The sequence below is a fragment of the Hyla sarda genome, chromosome 4 (assembly GCF_029499605.1).
Source record: "Hyla sarda isolate aHylSar1 chromosome 4, aHylSar1.hap1, whole genome shotgun sequence".
Taxonomy (NCBI): domain Eukaryota; kingdom Metazoa; phylum Chordata; class Amphibia; order Anura; family Hylidae; genus Hyla; species Hyla sarda.
The window spans coordinates 1,932,188-1,952,676 of record NC_079192.1 but is presented as its reverse complement, the minus strand read 5'-3'; positions in this window follow the sequence as shown (position 1 = coordinate 1,952,676).

Below are 20,489 nucleotides of genomic sequence, written 5' to 3'. Positions count from 1 at the left end.
CAGGAGAGTACCCACGGAGAAGCCCTCTCTGACCAGAGGTTTGCGATGTTGGCTTTCAAGAAGGTGTTCGTAAAGAACACCACAGGGTTTACCATAGATAAACCCCCTAGTCTCCTCGTGCGGTACGTAACCTCCCTCTTGACTAGGTTCATCCTGTTCCCCCATAACAGTTGGAAAAACAGGCTGTAGATCCTAGTGTAGTAAGCCTCTGGCAAGATACATACGCTGCCCAGATAGATAAACAAGGGGAGCAGGTACGATTTGATCAGGTGTACCCTTTCCCTGAGGGTCATAGACCAACCCTTCCACTGGTCCACCTTCTGAGCGGCATCCTGGAGCTTACCATCCCAGTTTTTGGTGGGATAATCATCCTGGCCGAATGTGATGCCTAAGACTTTTGCTGATTCTTGGGGCCCTGAGAGGGTGTCCGGGAGATCAAACATGGGATCCCCCCCTCCCAGCCAGAGACTCTCACACTTATCCCGGTTGATCTTAGACCCGGATGCCTCCGAGTAGCAGTCCACCTCCGACATCACCACATCGACCTCCTCTCTCGAGGAGACGAAAATAGTGACATCGTCAGCGTACGCCACCACTCTCTGGGTGACAGCCGGCTCCGCCAGACTCATCCCGACTCCCGCCAACGGCCCACAATCTACCCTCCGGACGAAGGGATCGATTGCGAACACGTATAAAAGCGGGCTCAAAGGACAACCCTGACGGACTCCGGATCCCACCTCAAAAGAGCGGCCAGACCACCCGTTCACCAGCGGGAAACTCTCTGCCCCTGCATACAAGATCTTAAGCCAATTAACAAAAGTAGTTGGTAAGCCATATCTCAGGAGGACGGACCAGAGGTACTCGTGGTTCACCCGATCAAATGCTTTGGACTGATCCAAGGACAGCAAGTACCCCTTCCAAAGACCTGCACTACTCCGCTCCACTGCCTCCCTGACACTAAGGACAGCACTTAAGGTGCTTCGGCCTGGAACAGAGCAGTGCTGGGCCCCCGAAAGGAGCCGGGGTGCAAACTTCACCAGCCGATTAAACACTATCTTAGCCAGAAGCTTCCTGTCCGCATTGAGAAGAGCTATGGGCCTCCAATTCTCAATACGGCTAGGATCTTTACCCTTTGACAGAAGAATCAGGGCTGACCTCCTCATTGACTTTGGCAGAGTGCCCGAGGAGAAACACTCATTGAATACCTCAGTCAAGAGGGGAGCTAAAGACTCCTTAAAGGTCCTGTACCACTCGGATGTTAAGCCATCCGGACCTGGCGACTTCTTAGGGGCGAGCCCCTCGATCGCCAGTCTCACTTCCTCTTCCCTGATTTCTTCTGCCAAAACATCAAGAGAAGGGTCTACCCCTGGCTCAGGAATGGTTTCAGCCAGGAAAGCCGACATCCTGTCTCGATCTAGATCCTTCCTCCCCAAGAGGTGCGAGTAGAAGGATCTGACGACCTCCAAGATCCCTGATCTGGACCGATTCAGAGATCCTGTACTATCAATCAGTCCTGAAATGACTTTACTACTCACTGACATCTTACAGATTCTGTAAGGGTCGGGCGAGCGGTACTTCCCGAAATCCCTCTCAAAAACCAAAGATGCGTGCCTATCGTACTGACACCTCATCAGCAAGGATTTCACTCTGGAGATATCCTCCCGGCTACCTCCAGTCGAGACAAGGAGCTCGAGTTTCCTCCTCAGACCCTGATACAGGCGGTACCTGTTCAGGGACCTGAGGCTCGAGAGCTGGCGGAAGAACCCCGCAACCCGCTTCTTGAATATCTCCCACCACTCTGACTTACTACTACAAAGGCCCAGTAAAGGTACCTGACTCTGAAGAAAATCCTCAAAGGACTGTCTTATCTCCGCTTCCTCCAGGAGGGACGAATTCAGCTTCCAATAACCTTTTCCCATCCGGGGGGTCTCTGAAACATTCAGGGAAAACAAAATCATACAGTGATCGGAGAACTCCACCTCAACCACGGACACTGCGGAAGAAACGGCTTCCTCCTTTAAATAAAACCTATCTATCCTAGACCTGCGACTACCTTGATGATAGGTGAAACCCGCGTGGCCCGAGGGGCTCCGGATGTGGGCGTCCTCTAAGCGAGCTTCTCTAGTTATGCTAATCAGTGCCACACTATCACAAGTCAGCGGACTATTGGAGCCTCTCCTATCTTGGGACCTCGTGACATTATTGAAGTCCCCTCCAAAGATCACTTGCCGACTTGTAAAAAGAAAGGGCTTAATCCTCATAAAGAGATCTTTACAGCCCCGCTTAGTTTGCTGGGCGTAGATGTTAATGAGCCGAAGCTCTTGTCCCTTCATGAAGACATCTAAGATCAGGCACCTCCCCATTTCTAATTCAATAACCCGTCGGCATTCAACAGGAGCGGTAAAAAGGACCGCCACCCCACTATACGGCTCAGCCGCAAGAGACCAGTGGGAGGGACCGCGCCTCCACTCTCTTCTGGCTTTTACCAGAGAGGCTAGATCTGACAACCTGGTCTCTTGTAAAAAGAAAATATCGGCTTCAACACGGCCGAGAAAATCAAAGGCTGCGAATTTAGCCGTATCTGACTTTATGCTGGCACAGTTAATAGATGCCAGCGTCAATGGGGTGAGTGCCGCCATACAGGGTGATTAAATTAGACGGCCACACCCTTTACTTTTTCTTTCCCTTCTTTTTAGCCCCCTCATCCCCCGAAGAAGATGAGAGGGCCGGACCACTCTTAGTTCTTTTTTTTGATTCAGTTTGGTCCATTTGATCCCCGTCTACGTCTGGCCCTGGTCTAGCCCTGCCCTCCAAGGAAGGAGCCTTAATAGGACAGGGCCCAGTTCCCCCCAGAGGCTCCTTCTCCCTAGGCACCCCGCCCTCACCTTCCCCCTCCAAGGAGGGGGAGGAGATGGTATCGAGGACGAGGTACCGGTTTGACAGGTCAATCAGAGGGGGGGCAATCAGGCTTCCGTTTTGGACCTGGCCCGTAGTACAGGGAACAGAGGGCTCTGACCTCTTCTTTCTCCCTTTTCTTTTGCCCTTGTCTTTCTTTTTAGGCCTCTCTCCACTCTCCTCATCCACACTTTCATAGTGGGAGGAATCGGAAGTGCCGGCCATATTGCCCTCCTTTTTGCGCAGTCTCCTGACCTCCTCATCCAGCACGTCCTCCTCCAGGGCTTCAGTGGTTACAGGGCCAGCTTCAGGAGCAGGGGCCGGAGCTACCCCCGCCACCTGGGCACTCTCCAGCTCCCTACTCCTCCTCCGATTTTCCTCCCGCCTTAGTTTGGCGGGGCCCTTTTTCCTCCTCACTAGCCCTGTTGCGCCCCCATCCCTGCCCGTGCCCTCCCCAGCTGAGGCAACTTCACAGCTCTCCTCAGCCGGAGCGGCCGCTGCACGGGCGAAGGCGCTAGGACAACGGCTGAAAGGGTGTCCGAGGACACCACACAGGTGGCACCGGATCTGCCTACAGGATGCGGCCAGATGACCCACCCCACCACACAAAGCGCAGACCTGCACAGTACAGGCTGCGCTAAAGTGGGTGGGGCTGCCACACCTGTGACAGACCTTAGGCTGCCCCTGGTAGAAGACCTGGATCCTATCACGTCCAAGGAAGGCGGCTGACGGAATGTGGGCAACTGTACTCCCTGAACGCTTGAGTTTGACGGAAAACGTCCAGGCCCCAGACCAGATCCCGTGCTCATCAAAGTTTTTCTTGGGCATGTCCGTCACATCCCCATACCGTCCGAGCCAGGTCATGATTTCATAACAAGAAAGCGACTCGTTACGGGTCAAAACGGTCACTTTCTTGACAGAGTTCTGACGGGAAATCGCCTTTACGGCGAAATCCCGCCAGCCGGGCTCGTTCTTCGCCACTTCGTAGTTCGACCAGAAGAGTTCAAGACCCTCCGGCCGAACGAAACTGACGTCAAACTCAGACGAACCATAGGGGTGAATCAGGGCAAAGATGTCGCTCGCCCTGAATTCCATCTGAAGGAGGAGCTCAACCACTTTTGCGCGAGGTGGGCACGCATCCTCGCCCCTCCAAATCAGACGGACCACATTCCTACGGTTATTGTCCTGCCCGGATGTCGGGAGGGACCAGACCACCTCCCCATTCCTCTCTCGAAAAGCCCCCAAACCGTGTCTCTCTATCCAGAAAGACAGGTCGACCTCACCCCTTCCCTCTACCTGGATCGACCTGTCACCCCTGCGTAGAGCCTCCAGGAGGCGCTGTTGCAAGAGGCCTCCAGAGCCGGACGGAGACGGGGACCCCCCTGAACCCCCGGCAGCGACATTGGCATAGCTCCTAGGAGCAGTCACTACCGGGGGGGCAGCCGGACTAGACCCAGAACCAAACCCAGAACCACTAATAACACCATTCACACCACTCCTCTCATCATCTTTCTTCCCATTCATATCACTACTACTCCCACCATCATTCACTCCACTGACTCTCCCACATACACTCCTCTCATCCACAACACTTCCACACTCAGCATTCTCACATCCAGCACTCTTATCCTGACTAACATTTTCTGGGCTGGCTGGGACTTGTAGTGTTGCAGGTTTTATTACACTCTTTTTTTCTGGCTTAGCTGCCGGGGTCGATGCTGATAGTTCCTGCTCCATAGCTGAAGTCACTTCCGGAGTCTGGGGCTGCCCCTCCGGGCGCACCCCAGCTCCTCCCACAGTGCCAGCACCTACTTTTCCCAACCACACGGGTTCTGTGGATGATGCCGGCGCCCGGACACTCCCCCCCCCTCACAGAGGAGTTCCCCGCAGCGCCCACAGAATACACAGTACTCGGAGGACCGCCCCCCGAGCACACAGACCTACCACTCTCTTCCACCGGCACCCGGACACTCCCCCCCCTCACAGGGGAGTGCCCCGCAGTGCCGGTAATGCCCATAGCACTCGGGCAACCGTCCCCCGAGCACACGGCAGCATAGCTTGCCTCGCCACTGCCCACCATCAGCCCATCCTGCCCCTCCCTACCGGCAAGATGGGTGGGCTTCACATCTATTGCGCCCTCTGCCTTTTCTGACGCCATGCTGTACCCCCCATGCTGGCTCCGTTCCACCACAGAAACGGGGTCTGGCAGTCTGGGGGGCCCAGCAGCCTGAACCAGCTTTGCAGCTGGCCCAGACTGCTGGAAGGGAACAAACACATATTGTACTGTTTCCTGAATCTTTTGTTTCTTAGCTTTTCGCTTCACCACCACATCCTCACACTGATCTTCTCCAAAGGTAAAATTCTGGAGGTGGGCTGGGGACTCCTGCATTATGATCGCCCTCAACAATCCCCCAGCCTCACTTTCCACATCCTCCTCACTATCGCTTGCTGGTAGTGCCACCTGTGCTGGCTCAATGTAGCTGTCCTGTGTTTTGGTGTCATAGGGAGTAGCCACAGGAACAGCATCCATCTCCACAACTTGTGCACTTTCTTCCACCTTCTCCTCCTCCTTTACAGCTTCACCACCATCCTCGCTATCTTCACCGCCACTACTCTCCCCAACATCCACCTCCACCTTACCTGGGGATTTCGTGGCGGCAAACCGGCTGTCGTTCTCAAGCTTTTCCTTAAAGAGACCGCTCCCCTCCAAGATCTCTGCTCTCCTCTCCTCCAGCTGCACAATCTCAGCTTTCAGTGCTGCGATCTTTTTCCTTAACTCTGGCCTGTTCTTTTTTGGTGCAGTGTTCACCAGATTCTGAGCGCCTCGCAGATCTTCTCTGGCCAACTTCAGATCCTTGCCGCACCGATCATACTCAGCAAACCTCGCGGCCAGGCGGGAGCAGTAGTTGGCACTGGACTCCTTGGGCCCTCGCTCTACCCACAACTCCACACTTCTCCTCCTCGCCTTTTGTCCACCAGATCTCTGGCTGGTACCTGTTGCCAGGGGAGCAGAGCCTGCATTGCTGCAGACTCTGCCAGATCTTCTACCCCGGGCCGGAATGGCTGTTGCTGTTTGCTCTCCACCCCCCGCCAGCCTTGAAGAACGGGAGGTGGAGGCCAGGGACGCCATGCAGGGAGGCTCTCCCGAGGAGGCTGCCACACTCCTGGGGAGGCTGATGAAACACCTGCTCTGGTCTGCTGGAAGTCTCTGGAGCACACAAAGAGACACACCCGAATGAGCTGCACACCAAACTGCTCAGGACTACAGGAAGTGCTCTCTGCTGACACCTCTATCCATGTCAGGAACTGTCTGAAGCAGGAGAGGTTTGCTATGGGGATTTTCTCCTGCTCTGGACAGTTCCTGACATAGACAGAGGTGTCAGCAGAGAGCACTGTGGTCAGACTGGAAAGAAATTCAAAAAGAAAAGAGTTCCTGTGGAGCATACAGCAGCTGATAAGTACTGATAGGATTAAGATTTTTAAATAGTAGTTTACAAGACTGTTTAACTTTCTGGCATCAGTTAATTTAAAAAACCCAGGTTATCACAAACTATGTTACATGAGCCCCGAATAAAACATGATGGAATTCTACTATTATATAATATTATTATTTCATAGAAAACGCACATCCTGGATACATGTTTTTTCCCCATAATTTTACGTTATCCAATAATTTATTATTATTCAACCAGAAGGACGACACATAATGCACAGAAATCTTCACATTTATGAAACCTTCATTGTTCTTTATTGCAGTTTTGTCCGGAAGCCGAGGTCCGAGTATATGGACACAATCATAGCCAAAATGTTCGAAGAAAAATACATTTGATAATAATAATAATAAAATAATAATAATAATAAATATTCATAAAATTCCTTGAACTAAGTTCACAACCATAAATAACTCTTCTGGCAACAGTCGAAAAAAATCTTCACTTTCTAGATATTTTGGAGGGTCAGTAGGGATTGGCCACTGGAGAGAAGGTTACACATGGGCAGCCAACGAAGGTCAATGGGTATCGAGGTGTTGGAGTAGTCAACAGAAAGGTTTTTGAGATGTTACATCTGATCACTGGTTCCGGGTCACCCAAGTCTTTGGCATCAGATTATTTTTGGCAGCAGACCAGTTTAAGGAGATTTTGATGCCTGATTCATACTGTGATCACATTATTAGAATAGTCATGACCAGGGCTCAAGTCCTGCAGGAACGCATGGGAACTAAGTTCCTGCACTTTTTTTCACAGCAGGAACACCATTTCCATTAGCAGAACCAGCCCTTGAATGGAAATCTTGGGTGAATTTCCACACTTTTTTTCCCAGGACTTGACCCTGGTCATGACACATAAGAGATGGAACCTCCGAGGAGGGTGCAGGAGGACATGTCTATGCGTACGCAACTGAACTGGGAAAAATCAGCTTGAATGTTGTAATAAAATATTTCTTAAAGGGGTACTCCGCCCCTAGACATCTTATCCCCTATCCAAAAGATCTCGGCTGCGGCACCCCAGACATCCGGTGCATGGAGAGAACTTCACTCCGTGCCTTATGACTGGCGATGCGGGGCGGAGGCTCATGACGTTACGTTCATGCCATGCTCGTGACATCATGGCCATGCCTCCTCAATGCTAGCCTATGGGAGGGGGTGTGACAGCCATCACGCCCCCTTCTATAGACTTGCATTGAGGGGGCGCGACAGTGACGTCATGAGCCTCCGGCGCTCTGGCGCGGCACCCGACGCTCTAAACGAACACTGGGTGCAGCAGGGAGATCGCGGGGGTCAAACAACTTATCTCCTATTCTTTGGAAAGGGGATAAGATGTCCAGGGGCAGAGTACCCCTTTAAGTCAAGTCCTAAAATGCTCTTTTTTGTTTATCAGCTCCTGACCAACCAGCTTTCCATAATTTTCCACATGCCCAGATGTAGCCTCCTTGTCCCTTCAGTTCTAGGTCTGGTTCATGAGGTCATCTGACAATATGTACTCCCAAATTATGGGGGCTGCTGTACCCCTGTGTTATATTATCCCCAGCCAATATATAATCAGCAAATGAAGATGTTGTCCTTACTTGGTCTTCTAATGGCCTTCACAGATATAATTTAAAAAAAAACAGAAATCCCCATTTATCGTAACAAGTTCATAAACTTCATCAACAGTACTTGTTGCGTAATAAAACCGTCTAAAGAGGTCAATAGCATTGTCCTAGTTTGACTTGCAGAACTCCTTGACTGTGCATCCGTAAGTACTGATAGAACTCATCAGACATAGAGTGGAAGCCTGGCTTAGGAGGGACATTGTCATAGTAATGGTGAGGGATGAGCTTTCCTTCAAGATCCTGAGAAAATGGCCAAAAACCATAGAGTGTCACCTTCTGGCAAACTTCAAGGGCCACACTGGCCAGCATGAGACCTGAAGACATTCGTTGGAACTGGAGGCCGATGGCTCTCCAGTAAGCGGTAAGTTTTTTTAGATACTGTGGATTAAAGAACACCACCTTGCTGCTCATGTCAAAGTCTTCCAAAGTGAAGAGGGCCCGTAAAGAGACTTCTGTACTCATGGAATATGAGAAAGCCGGCAGCAGAACCAATGCGGAACCATAAGCCTTTACCATGTTGATGAATGGTTTCCTTTGATTCTGAAGTCTTCCATACCTATTCGAGGAGATGTTTTGTTAGAGATACTCAATGATTAAAGGGGTACTCCACTCCTAGACATCTTATCCCCCTATCTGCCTGCTGTATCCGACATTCGTTTAAAGCGTAGACAGCAGCACCGGAGGGCCGTGACATCACGGCCATGTCACCTCATGCCCCCTCCTATAGACTTGCATTGAAGAGGCGTGGCTGGGACACAACAAGCGGGGCCTGATCATGAAGTCATAAACCTCCGACCTGCATCGCCAGTCATCAAGCACGGAGCGAAGTTTGCTCCGTACACCAAATGTCTGGGGTGCTGCAGGCGAGATCACGGGGGGTCCCCAGCGGATAGGAGATAAGATGTCTAGGGGCTGAGTACCCCACCGCTGGGGACCCCCGCAATGCGGCATTCGTTTAGAGCATTGGGAGCAGCATAGAAGGCCCGTGACATCACAGCCATGCCCCGCTAGTGATTTCATGGCCACACCCCCTCAATGCAAGTCTATGGGAGGGGGTATGAAGGCCATCACGCCCCCGCCCATAGACTTGTATTGAGAGGGCCTGACCGTGACGTCACGAGCCTCCGCATCGCCAGTCATCCAGCACAGAGTGAAGTTTGCTCCTTGCACCGGATGTCTGGGGTGCCACAGCCGAGATCAGGGGGGTCCCCAGTGGCGGGACCCGCACGATCAGACATCTTATCCCCTATCCTTTGGATAGGGGATAAGATGTCTAGGGGCAGAGTACCCCTTTAAATATTATCACAGTGTACATAGGATCAACGCAGCCAAACATCACCCAGGAAACATAATGTAGTCTGACCATCTCACTGGCTCAAATAGAAACATCATATGGGATTTAGAGGGTAGCTCCATCTGACTATAAGCTCGAGTGACTCCCACACCATGACGTATATCGTATGTACAGTATGAAAACCCCAAAGAAGCAGCATACACTGCAGCAAAGCTTCAGCTCACCTCAGATGCAGCACGGACCAGGTGTGGACAGCACCCGAACACAATGTAGAAAAGAAAAATGAAGGTCCAGCGCAGGAACTCGAGGAATATGGTGTTTATTCACATGCCATATGAAACAAAGAAAACGTAGTACAAGTGACGCGTTTTGGCCTTACACAGAGGCCTTAGTCATACGTATGACTAAGGCCTCTGTATAAGGTCGAAACGCATCACCTGTACTACGTTTTCTTTGTTCCATATGGCATGTGAATAAACACCATATTCCTCGAGTTCCTGCGCTGGACCTTCATTTTTCTTTTCTACAGTATGAAAACTATGGTTGTCAAGGGCAAGTCTACAATTGTCTATGTTGTCACCAGATATATAGCAGATAGTCAGCTAAAGACTCAAATCAATATGTATAGACATCCTTACCAAGGCAGAGTGGCTCATTGGCATTCACCATGGCACCATAGACAATTGCCTACCCAAGGACACAAGGGCACAGGTTCCCCTGAAAAAGAAGCTGGCAATATATTGCCAGCTGTGTCCAGAGGGGTCATTTACGGGGGTCCCTCAGTGGGAAAGTTTGACCAGTTTTGACTTAAAGAGACACCCTCGTGGATATCACCCAGTTGAGCATTCATAAGAAGGGGACTGTGACACTTACTTATCGATTAGGATGCTGGGGTTAGCACTGATGAGATGAGTCTTGGCTCCAACATCCTCAGTCCAGTTCAGTGGAGAAAAGTTGAGCCTGAAAAAATAAATGTGTAGGTCAGTAAAAACTTGGTAAACTGAGATTTCATGAAGATTGGGGGAAGACAATCATCAGATCTTAAAGGGGTACTCCGCCCCAAGGCATAATATCCCCTATCCCAGCAGCGGGACCGCCGCAATCTCCCTGCTGCACCCAGCATTCGTTTAGAGCATCGGGTGCAGCGATGGAGCTCCTGAGCCTCGTGACGTCACAGCTGCGCCCCGCTCATGAAGTAATGGCCACGCCCCCTCCCATAGACTTGCATTGAGGTGGCATGGCCATGACATCATGAGTGGGGCATGACTGTGACGTCCCGAGCCTCTGCTCCGCATCGCCGGTCATCCGGCAAGGAGCGAAGTTCACTCCATGCACCGGATGCCTGGGGTGCCGCAGCCGAGATCGCGGTGGTCCCCAGCGGTGCTCTAAACAAACACCGGGTGCAGCAGGGATATCGCAGGGTCCCACCGCTGGGTGTGTAGGATAAACCTCCAACACAGTTTATAAGTCAATTAGAATTTAGATAATTCTTAAAGGGCTACTCCACCTTTAGACATTTTATCCCCTATCCAAAGGATAAAATGTCTGATCCTGATCGCGGGGTCCTGCCGCTGGGGACCCCACGATCTTGGCTGCGGCACCCCAGACATCTGGTGCATGGAGCGAACTTCGCTCTGTGCCGGATGACTGGCGATGTGGGGCGGAGGCTCGTGATGTCGTGGCCATGCCCCCTCAATGCAAGTCTATGGGAGGGGAGTTCGAGTGCCAAGTAGCAGGACCATTGCAATCAGACATCTTATCCCCTAAGATAAGACATCTAGGGGCGGAGTACACCTTTAATATGAGGTGGCTCTCATTGAGGATATCGATGGAGGACCCAAGACTTTTCAGGTTGTTTTTTTTTTTTTTATATCGGGGACCGTTTCTTTCTTACCTAAACACAAAATCTGCTTGGTCAACATCTGCACCACAGGAGCTATTCCTCAAGATGCCCCCGTTACCGACCACCGCACAACTTCTGATGGGTTTAGCGAATGGACTTGTCTGGGAAAAAGAGAGAGGAAGACTTTATGACACTATAGCGCAAGAGACGGATGACGGACATCATCAAATATTCTTCATCTCATCAATAAACTTGTATACCGGGATCACATATGCACAGGTTCAAGATACAATGGGGGGGGGGGGGGGAGTTTCACGAATAATGGCTGTGGTATGTGTTTTTTACTCCTTTTTTTCATGGGTGGCTTTTAAACTCACTGCACAAAATTTACAAAAGTACAAGCTATAAATGTGGTGCAATTTCAGAAATGACTGTCATATGTGTGAACTTTTCATTAACTCACAGGGTTATAAATCTGATAAGGGGTAGGGCCCTACCTTGTGGTGGTTGGGAGGCGTGTCCCTACCTTGTGGTGATGGGAGGGGGTGTGTCCCTACCTTGTGTTGGTGGGGGGGCGTGTCCATAACTTGTGGTGGTGGGAGGGGGCGTGTCCATACCTTGTGGTGGTGAGAGTGGACGTGTCCCTGCCTTGTGGTGGTAGGAGGGGGCGTGTCCATAGCTTGTGGTGGTGGGAGGGGCGTACCTTGTGGTGGTGGGAGGGGGCGTGTCCCTACCTTGTGGTGGTGGGAAGGGGCATGTCCCCACTTGTGGTGGTGAGAGGGGACGTGTCCCTACCTTGTAGTGGTAGGATGTGATTGATACATCTGCTCATGTATCCTTGTCCATGAGTCATCTCTTGTCTATGACTCATGGACAAGCCTGAGGCTGCTGCACAACTGGTTAGCGTTCCAGTAGATATGGGGAACCCTAGTGGTGGGATTCTAATGATCGTTTTCTTAATAAACTACTAGAAAATTGTGAAACAAACATATTACAAAAGTTTTCTCGTGCATCCGTAAAAACTTTGTCATTTCAATTTTAAAGTAAAACTGTGGATAAACATGTAAACAAGTAGGGTTTGTAGACTTAATTGTACCAAATACCTAATCATATGGAAAAGTGTAGACATATAAAAAAAAATAAATAAATAAAGTTATGTATTTTTTAATGGAAATATTAATATAAATAAATATATATCAAATAACAAGGTGGTCTGCTTATATTAATAAGTAATATCAACTATTTTTTGTAACGTGTTTTTATGCCACTTTTTTATGGTGGTGATTTGCACCTTTTTAAAGGGCTTGCGCCAAATTTTGCACCTTATTGAAAAAGTAGAATTTTCATAAATTCCTGACCACTGCAAAAACCTGACTCAAAAAACATGTACCACAGCCAGGAATGCTCCTTTATGAAAAGTCAGAAAAAACGCACTGCACCAAAATATTGAGACAATTTAACCCAAGAAAACAAAGGTAAAAACAAATGCTTTATAAAGACCCCCAATGTATTTCCTTCACCCATGACACACAGCCCTGATTTAGTAAGTGAAAACATTTGATGATCTGTGGATTATAAAGAATCCTCCTCAGATGGTCATCATCTCCACTCCACCTATTCCGATCAGTATAAGGGGTTAGGAGGGGGCAACTATCTGATCACGGGGGTCTGACTAATGGGACACCCCATCATCTCATAAACCTAAATCTTCTGTCAGAATAGAGCGACGAGACCCGTGACCGCTCCATTCACTCTATGAAGCCACAGAGATAAGCGAATGCTGTAGTTCCGGGACCAAAGTCCCAATCAGAATGGAGAAGTGGGACAGTCTCCTTCATAGCAGTGACCTCACTCAGCAGGATAATGCCCACCCCCAAAAAAGATGTCAGGAAGGTGACTCGGCTTCCAGATCCCCTGATCTCAAACTGACTGATCACCTATAAGATGTATTGGTGAAACATGTCTGATCCATGGAGGCCGAACCTCAAGACATACAAGATCTGCTGTAGAAATGATGGTGGAGAAACCTTCAGAGCTCTGGTGGGGTCCAGGTCTTTATGGAGTTCTTGTGGGGTCCAGGCCTTTATGGAGTTCTTGTGGGGTCCAGGCCTTTATGGAGTTCTTGTGGGGTCCATGTTTTTATAGCGTTCTTGTTGGACCAGGCCCTTATGGAGCTCTTGTGGGGTCAAGGCCCTTATGGAGTTCTTGTGGGGTCCAGGTCTTTATGGAGTTCTTGTGGAGTCTAGGCCTTTATGGAGTTCTTGTGGGGTCCAGGTCTTTATGGAGTTCTTGTGGGGTCCAGGTCTTTATGGAGTTCTTGTGGGGTCCAGGCCTTTATGGAGTTCTTGTGGGGTCCAGGCCTTTATGGAGTTCTTGTGGGGTCCATGTCTTTATAGCGTTCTTGTTGGACCAGGCCCTTATGGAGCTCTTGTGGGGTCAAGGCCCTTATGGAGTTCTTGTGGGGTCCAGGTCTTTATGGAGTTCTTGTGGAGTCCAGGCCTTTATGGAGTTCTTGTGGGGTCCAGGTCTTTATGGAGTTCTTGTGGGGTACAGGTCTTTATGGAGTTCTTGTGGGGTCAAGGTCTTTATGGAGTTCTTGTGGGGTACAGGCCTTTATGGAGTTCTTGTGGGGTCCAGGCCTTTATAGAGTTCTTGTGGGGTCCAGGCCTTTATGGAGCTCTTGTGGGGTCCAGGCCTTTATGGAGCTCTTGTGGGGTTCAGGCCTTTATGGAGCTCTTGTGGGGTTCAGGCCTTTATGGAGTTCTTGTGGAGTCCAGGCCTTTATGGAGTTCTTGTGGGGTCCAGGTCTTTATGGAGTTCTTGTGGGGTACAGGTCTTTATGGAGTTCTTGTGGGGTCAAGGTCTTTATGGAGTTCTTGTGGGGTACAGGCCTTTATGGAGTTCTTGTGGGGTCCAGGCCTTTATAGAGTTCTTGTGGGGTCCAGGCCTTTATGGAGCTCTTGTGGGGTCCAGGCCTTTATGGAGCTCTTGTGGGGTTCAGGCCTTTATGGAGCTCTTGTGGGGTTCAGGCCTTTATGGAGTTCTTGTGGGGTCCAGGCCTTTATGGAGTTCTTGTGGGGTGCAAGTCTTTATGGAGTTCTTGTGGGGTCCAGGCCTTTATGGAGTTCTTGTGGAGTCCAGGCCTTTATGGAGTTCTTGCGAAACAAATGCTTTATAAAGACCCCCAATGTATTTCCTTCACCCATGACACACAGCCCTGATTTCGTAAGTGAAAACATTTGATGATCTGTTGATTATAAAGAATCCTACTCAGATGGTCATCATCTCCACTCCACCTATTCCAATCATTATAAGGGGTTAGGAGGGGGCAACTATCTGATCACGGGGGTCTGACTAATGGGACACCCCATCATCTCATAAACCTAAATCTTCTGTCAGAATAGAGCGACGAGACCCGTGACCGCTCCATTCACTCTATGAAGCCACAGAGATAAGCGAATGCTGTAGTTCCGGGACCAAAGTCCCAATCAGAATGGAGAAGTGGGACAGTATCCTTCATAGCAGTGACCTCACTCAGCAGGATAATGCCCACCCCCAAAAAAGATGTCAGGAAGGTGACTCGGCCTCCAGATCCCCTGATCTCAAACTGACTGATCACCTATAAGATGTATTGGTGAAAGATGTCTGATCCATGGAGGCTGAACCTCAAGACATACAAGATCTGCTGTAGAAATGATGGTGGAGAAACCTTCAGAGCTCTGCTGTGGTCCAGGCCTTTTTGGAGTTCTTGTGGGGTCCAGGCCTTTATGGAGTTCTTGTGGGGTCCATGTCTTTATAGAGTTCTTGTGGGGTCCAGGCCCTTATGGCGCTCTTGTGGGGTCAAGGCCCTTATGGAGTTCTTGTGGGGTCCAGGTCTTTATGAAGTTCTTGTTGAGTCCAGGCCTTTATGGAGTTCTTGTGGGGTCCAGGTCTTTATGGAGTTCTTGTGGGGTACAGGTCTTTATGGAGTTCTTGTGGGGTCAAGGTCTTTTTGGAGTTCTTGTGGGGTACAGGCCTTAATGGAGTTCTTGTGGGGTCCAGACCTTTATGGAGTTCTTGTGGGGTCCAGGCCTTACTGGAGTTCTTGCGGGGTCCAGGCCTTTATGGAGCTCTTGTGGGGTCCAGGCACTTATAGAGTTCTTGTGGGGTCCAGGCCTTTATGGAGCTCTTGTGGGGTCCAGGCCTTTATGGAGCTCTTGTGGGGTCCAGGCCTTTATAGAGTTATCGTGGGGTCCAGGCCTTTATGGAGCTCTTGTGGGGTCCAGACCTTTATGGAGCTCTTGTGGGGTTGAGGCCTTTATGGAGCTCTTGTGGGGTTCAGGCCTTTATGGAGTTCTTGTGGGGTCCAGGCCTTTATGGAATTCTTGTGGGGTCCAAGTCTTTATGGAGTTCTTGTGGGGTCCAGGCCTTTATGGAGTTCTTGTGGGGTCCATGTCTTTATAGAGTTCTTGTGGGGTCCAGGCCCTTATGGAGCTCTTGTGGGGTCAAGGCCCTTATGGAGTTCTTGTGGGGTCCAGGTCTTTATGGAGTTCTTGTGGAGTCCAGGCCTTTATGGAGTTCTTGTGGGGTCCAGGCCTTTATGGAGTTCTTGTGGGGTCCAGGTCTTTATGGAGTTCTTGTGGGGTACAGGTCTTTATGGAGTTCTTGTGGGGTCCATGTCTTTATAGAGTTCTTGTGGGGTCCAGGCCCTTATGGAGCTCTTGTGGGGTCCAGGCCTTTATGGAGTTCTTGTGGGATCCAGGCCTTTATGGAGTTCTTATGGGGTCCAGGCCTTTATGGAGTTCTTGTGGGGTCCAGGCCTTTATGGAGTTCTTGTGGGGTCCAGACCTTTATGGAGTTCTTGGGGGGTCCAGGCCTTTCTGGAGTTCTTGTGGGGTCCAGGCCTTTATGGAGTTCTTGTGGGGTCCAGACCTTTATGGAGTTCTTGGGGGGTCCAGGCCTTTCTGGAGTTTTTTGGGGGTCCAGGCTTTTATGGAGCTTTTGTGGGGTCCAGGCCTTTATGGAGCTCTTGTGGGGTCCAGGTCTTTATGGAGCTCTTGTGGGGTCCAGGCCCTTATGGAGCTCTTGTGGGGTCCAGGCCTTTATGGAATTCTTGTGGGGTCCAAGTCTTTATGGAGTTCTTGTTGGGTCCAGGCCTTTATGGAGTTCTTGTGAGGTCCAGGCCTTTATGGAGTTCTTGTGGGGTCCAGGCCTTTATGGAGTTCTTGTGGGGTCCAGGCCTTTATGGAGCTCTTGTTGGGTACAGGTCTTATGGAGCTCTTGTGGGGTCCAGGCCTTTATGGAGTTCTTGTGGGGTCCAAGTCTTTATGGAGCTCTTGTGGGGTCCAGGCCTTTATGGAGTTCTTGAGCGGTCCAGGCCTTTATGGAGCTCTTGTGGGGTACAGTAAATATATGTGTACATGTATATGCGTAGATGTAAATATGTGTGTATATGTAGATGTGTGTATATATATATATATATATATATATATATATATATATATGTGTGTATGTGTGTATATGTATGTATGTGTATATGTACGTGTGTACAGTATATGTATATGTGTATGTGTGTATATGTATGTGTGTACATGTATGTGTATATGTTCTTGTTCGTTTGTATGTGTGTATGAATGTATATGTGTATCTGTGTATTTGTATATGTATGTGTGTATATGTGTGTATATGTATGTGTGTATGTGTATATTTGTATATGTATGTGTGTATATGTATGTGTGTATGTATGTGTGTATGTGTATATGTGTGTATATGAATATATGTATGTGTAAATGTATGTGTGTGTATGTATGTGTATATATGTGTGTATGTGTATATATATATATGTGTGAATGTGTGTGCATAAGTATGTGTGTACATGTATGTGTATATGTATGTGTGTATATGTATGTGTGACTGTGTGTGTGTGTGTATAAGTATGTGTGTACACGTATGTGTATATGTATGTGTGAATATGTAAGTGTTTATATGTTTGTATATGTACAGTATGTGGGTATGTTTGTATATATATATATATATATATATATATATATATATATATATATATGTATGTTTGTGTATGTATGTGTTTATGTTTGTACTGTATATGTATGTGTGTATGTGTATATATGTATCTGTGAATGTGTGTGTGTGTGTGTGTATATGTACAGTGGGGATCAAAAGTTTGGGCACCCCAGATAAAAATTATTATTAATGTGCATAAAGAAGCCAAGGAAAGATGGAAAAATCTCCAAAAGGCATCAAATTACAGATTAGACATTCTTATAATATGTCAACAAAAGTTACATTTTATTTCCATCATTTACACTTTCATAATAACAGAAAATTAAAAAATGGCGTCTGCAAAAGTTTGGCCACCCTGCAGAATTTATAGCATGCACTGCCCCCTTTACAAAGCTGAGACCTGCCAGTGTCATGGATTGTTCTCAATCATCATCTGGGAAGACCACGTGATGTCAATCTCAAAGGTTTTAAATGCCCAGACTCATCTGACCTTGCCCCAACAATCAGCACCATGGGTTCTTCTAAGCAGTTGTCTAGAATTCTGAAGCTGAAAATAGTTGACGCTCACAAAGCTGGAGAAGGCTATAAGAAGATAGCAAAACATTTTCAGATGTCAATATCCTCTGTTCGGAATGTAATTAAGAAATAGCAGTCACCAGGAACAATGGAAGTTAAAGCAAGATCTGGAAGACCAAGAAAAATATCAGACAGAACAGCTTGCAGGATTGTGAGAAAAACAATTAAAAACCCACGTTTGACTGCACAACCCCTCCAGAAAGATCTGGCAGACACTGGAGTTGTGGTACACTATTCCATTATAAAGAGATACTTGTACAAATATGGTCTTCATGGAAGAGTCATCAGAAGAAAACCTCTTCTACGTCCTCACCACAAAAATCAGCGTTTGAACTTTGCAAATGAACATATAGACAAGCCTGATGCATTTTGTTCTGTGGACCGATGAGGTTAAAATGGAACTTTTTGGCCAAAATGAGCAAAGGTACGTTTGGAGAAGAAGGGGAACAGAATTTAATGGAAAGAACCTCTGTCCAACTGTTAACCCCTTCATGACCCAGCCCATTTTCACCTTCAGGACCTGGGCATTTTTTGCACATCTGACCACTGTCACTTTAAACATTAATAACTCTGATGCTTTTAGTTATTATTCTGATTCCGAGAAAGTTTTTTCGTGACATATTCTACTTTATGTTATTGGTAAAATGTCACTGATATTTGCATCATTTCTTGGTAAAAAATCTAAAAATGTCATGAAAACATTGAAAATTTAGCATTTTTCTAACTTTGAAACTCTCTGCTTGTAAGCAAAATGGATATTCCAAATAAATTATATATTGATTCACATATACAATGTGTCTACTTTATGTTTGCATCATAAAATTGACGTGTTTTTACTTTTGGAGACATCAGAGGCTTCAAAGTTCAGCAGCAATTTTCCAATTTTTCACAAAATTTTCAAACTCACTATTTTTCAGGGATCAGTTTAGGTTTGAAGGGGATTTGAAGGGTCTTCATATTAGAAATACCCCACAAATGACCCCATTATGAAAACTGCACCCCCCACCCCAAAAGTATTCAAAATGACATTCAGTAAGTGTTTTAACCCTTTAGGTGTTTCACAGGAATAACAGCAAAGTGAAGGAGAAAATTCTAAATCTTCATTTTTTACACTCGCATGTTCTTGTAGACCCAATTTTTGAATTTTTACAAGGGATAAAAGAAAATAAATCACCCTAAAATGTGTAACCCAATTTCTCTCAAGTAAGGAAATACCTCATATGTCTATGTAAAATGTTCGGCGGGCGCAGTAGAGGGCTCAGAAGGGAAGGAGCGACAATGGGATTTTGGGGAGTGAGTTTTTCTGAAAGGGTTTTTGGGGGGCTTGTCCCATTTAGGAAGCCCCTATGGTGCCAGAACAGTGGACCCCCCCACATGTGACCCCATTTTGGAAACTATACCCCTCATGGAATTTAATAAGGGGTGCAGTGAGCATTTACACCCCACTGGCGTTTGACAGATATTTGAAACAGTGGACTGTGCAAAGGAAAAATTGTATTTTTCATTTTCACAGCCCACTGTTCCAAAAATCTGTCATACGCCAGTGGGGTGTAAATGCTCACTGCACCCCTTATTAATTCCATGAGGGGTGTAGTTTCCAAAATGGGGTTACATGTGGGTATTTATTGTTTTGCGTTTATGTCAGAACCGCTGTAACAATCAGCCACCCCTGTGCAAATCACCTCAAATGTACATGGTGCGCTCTCCCTTCTGGGCCTTGTTGTGCGCCCCCAGAGCACTTTGCACCCACACATGGGGTATCTCCATAGTCGGGAGAAATTGTGTTACAAATTGTGGGGGGCTTTTTTCCCTTTTACCTCTTGTGAAAATGAAAAGTATGCGGCAACACCAGCATGTCAGTGTATAAAATGTAATTTTTAAACACTAACATTCTGGTGTAGACCCCAAATTTTCCTTTTCATAAGGGGTTAAAGAAGAAAAAGCCCCCCAAAATTTGTAAAACAATTTCTCCCAAGTACGGCGATACCCCATGTGTGTCCCAAAACTGTTGCCTTGAAATACGACAGGGCTCCAAAGTGAGAGAGCGCCATGCGCATTTGAGGCCTGAATTAGGGATTTGCATAGGGGTGGACATAGGGGTATTCTACGCCAGTGATTCCCAAACAGGGTGCCTCCAGCTGTTGTAAAACTTCCAGCATGCCTAGACAGTCAACGGCTATCTGGCAATACTGGGAGTTGTTGTTTTGCAACAGCTGGAGGCTCTGTTTTGGAAACAGTAGCGTACCAGACGTTTTTAATTTTTATTGGGGAGGGGAGGGGGGCTGTGTAGGGGTATGTGTATATGTAGTGTTTTTTACTTTTTATTTTAGGTTAGTGTCAGTGTAGTGTAGTGTTTTTAGGGTACAGTCACATGGGCAGAGGTTCACAGCAAGTTTGCCACTGGGAGCTTGAGCTGCAGTACAAAATTTGCACCATCTCAAACTTGCAGCCTGATACTCACTGTAAACCTCCGCCCATGTGAGTGTACCCTGTACATTCACAGGGGGGGGGGGGCTCCAGCTGTTGCAAAACTACAACTCCGAGCATGCCCTTTGGCTGTCCGTGCATGCTGGGAGTTGTAGTTTTGCAATAGCTGGAGGCACACTGGTTGCGAAACACGGAGTTAGATAACAAACTGGTGTTTCGCAACCAGTGTGCCTTCAGCTGTGGCAAAAACTACAAATCTCAGCATGCAGTTACAGAAGAAGGGCATGCTGGGACTTGTAGTTATGCAACAGCTAGAGGCATGCTGCTACAACTCCCAGAATGCCCTTTGGCTGTCCGTGCATG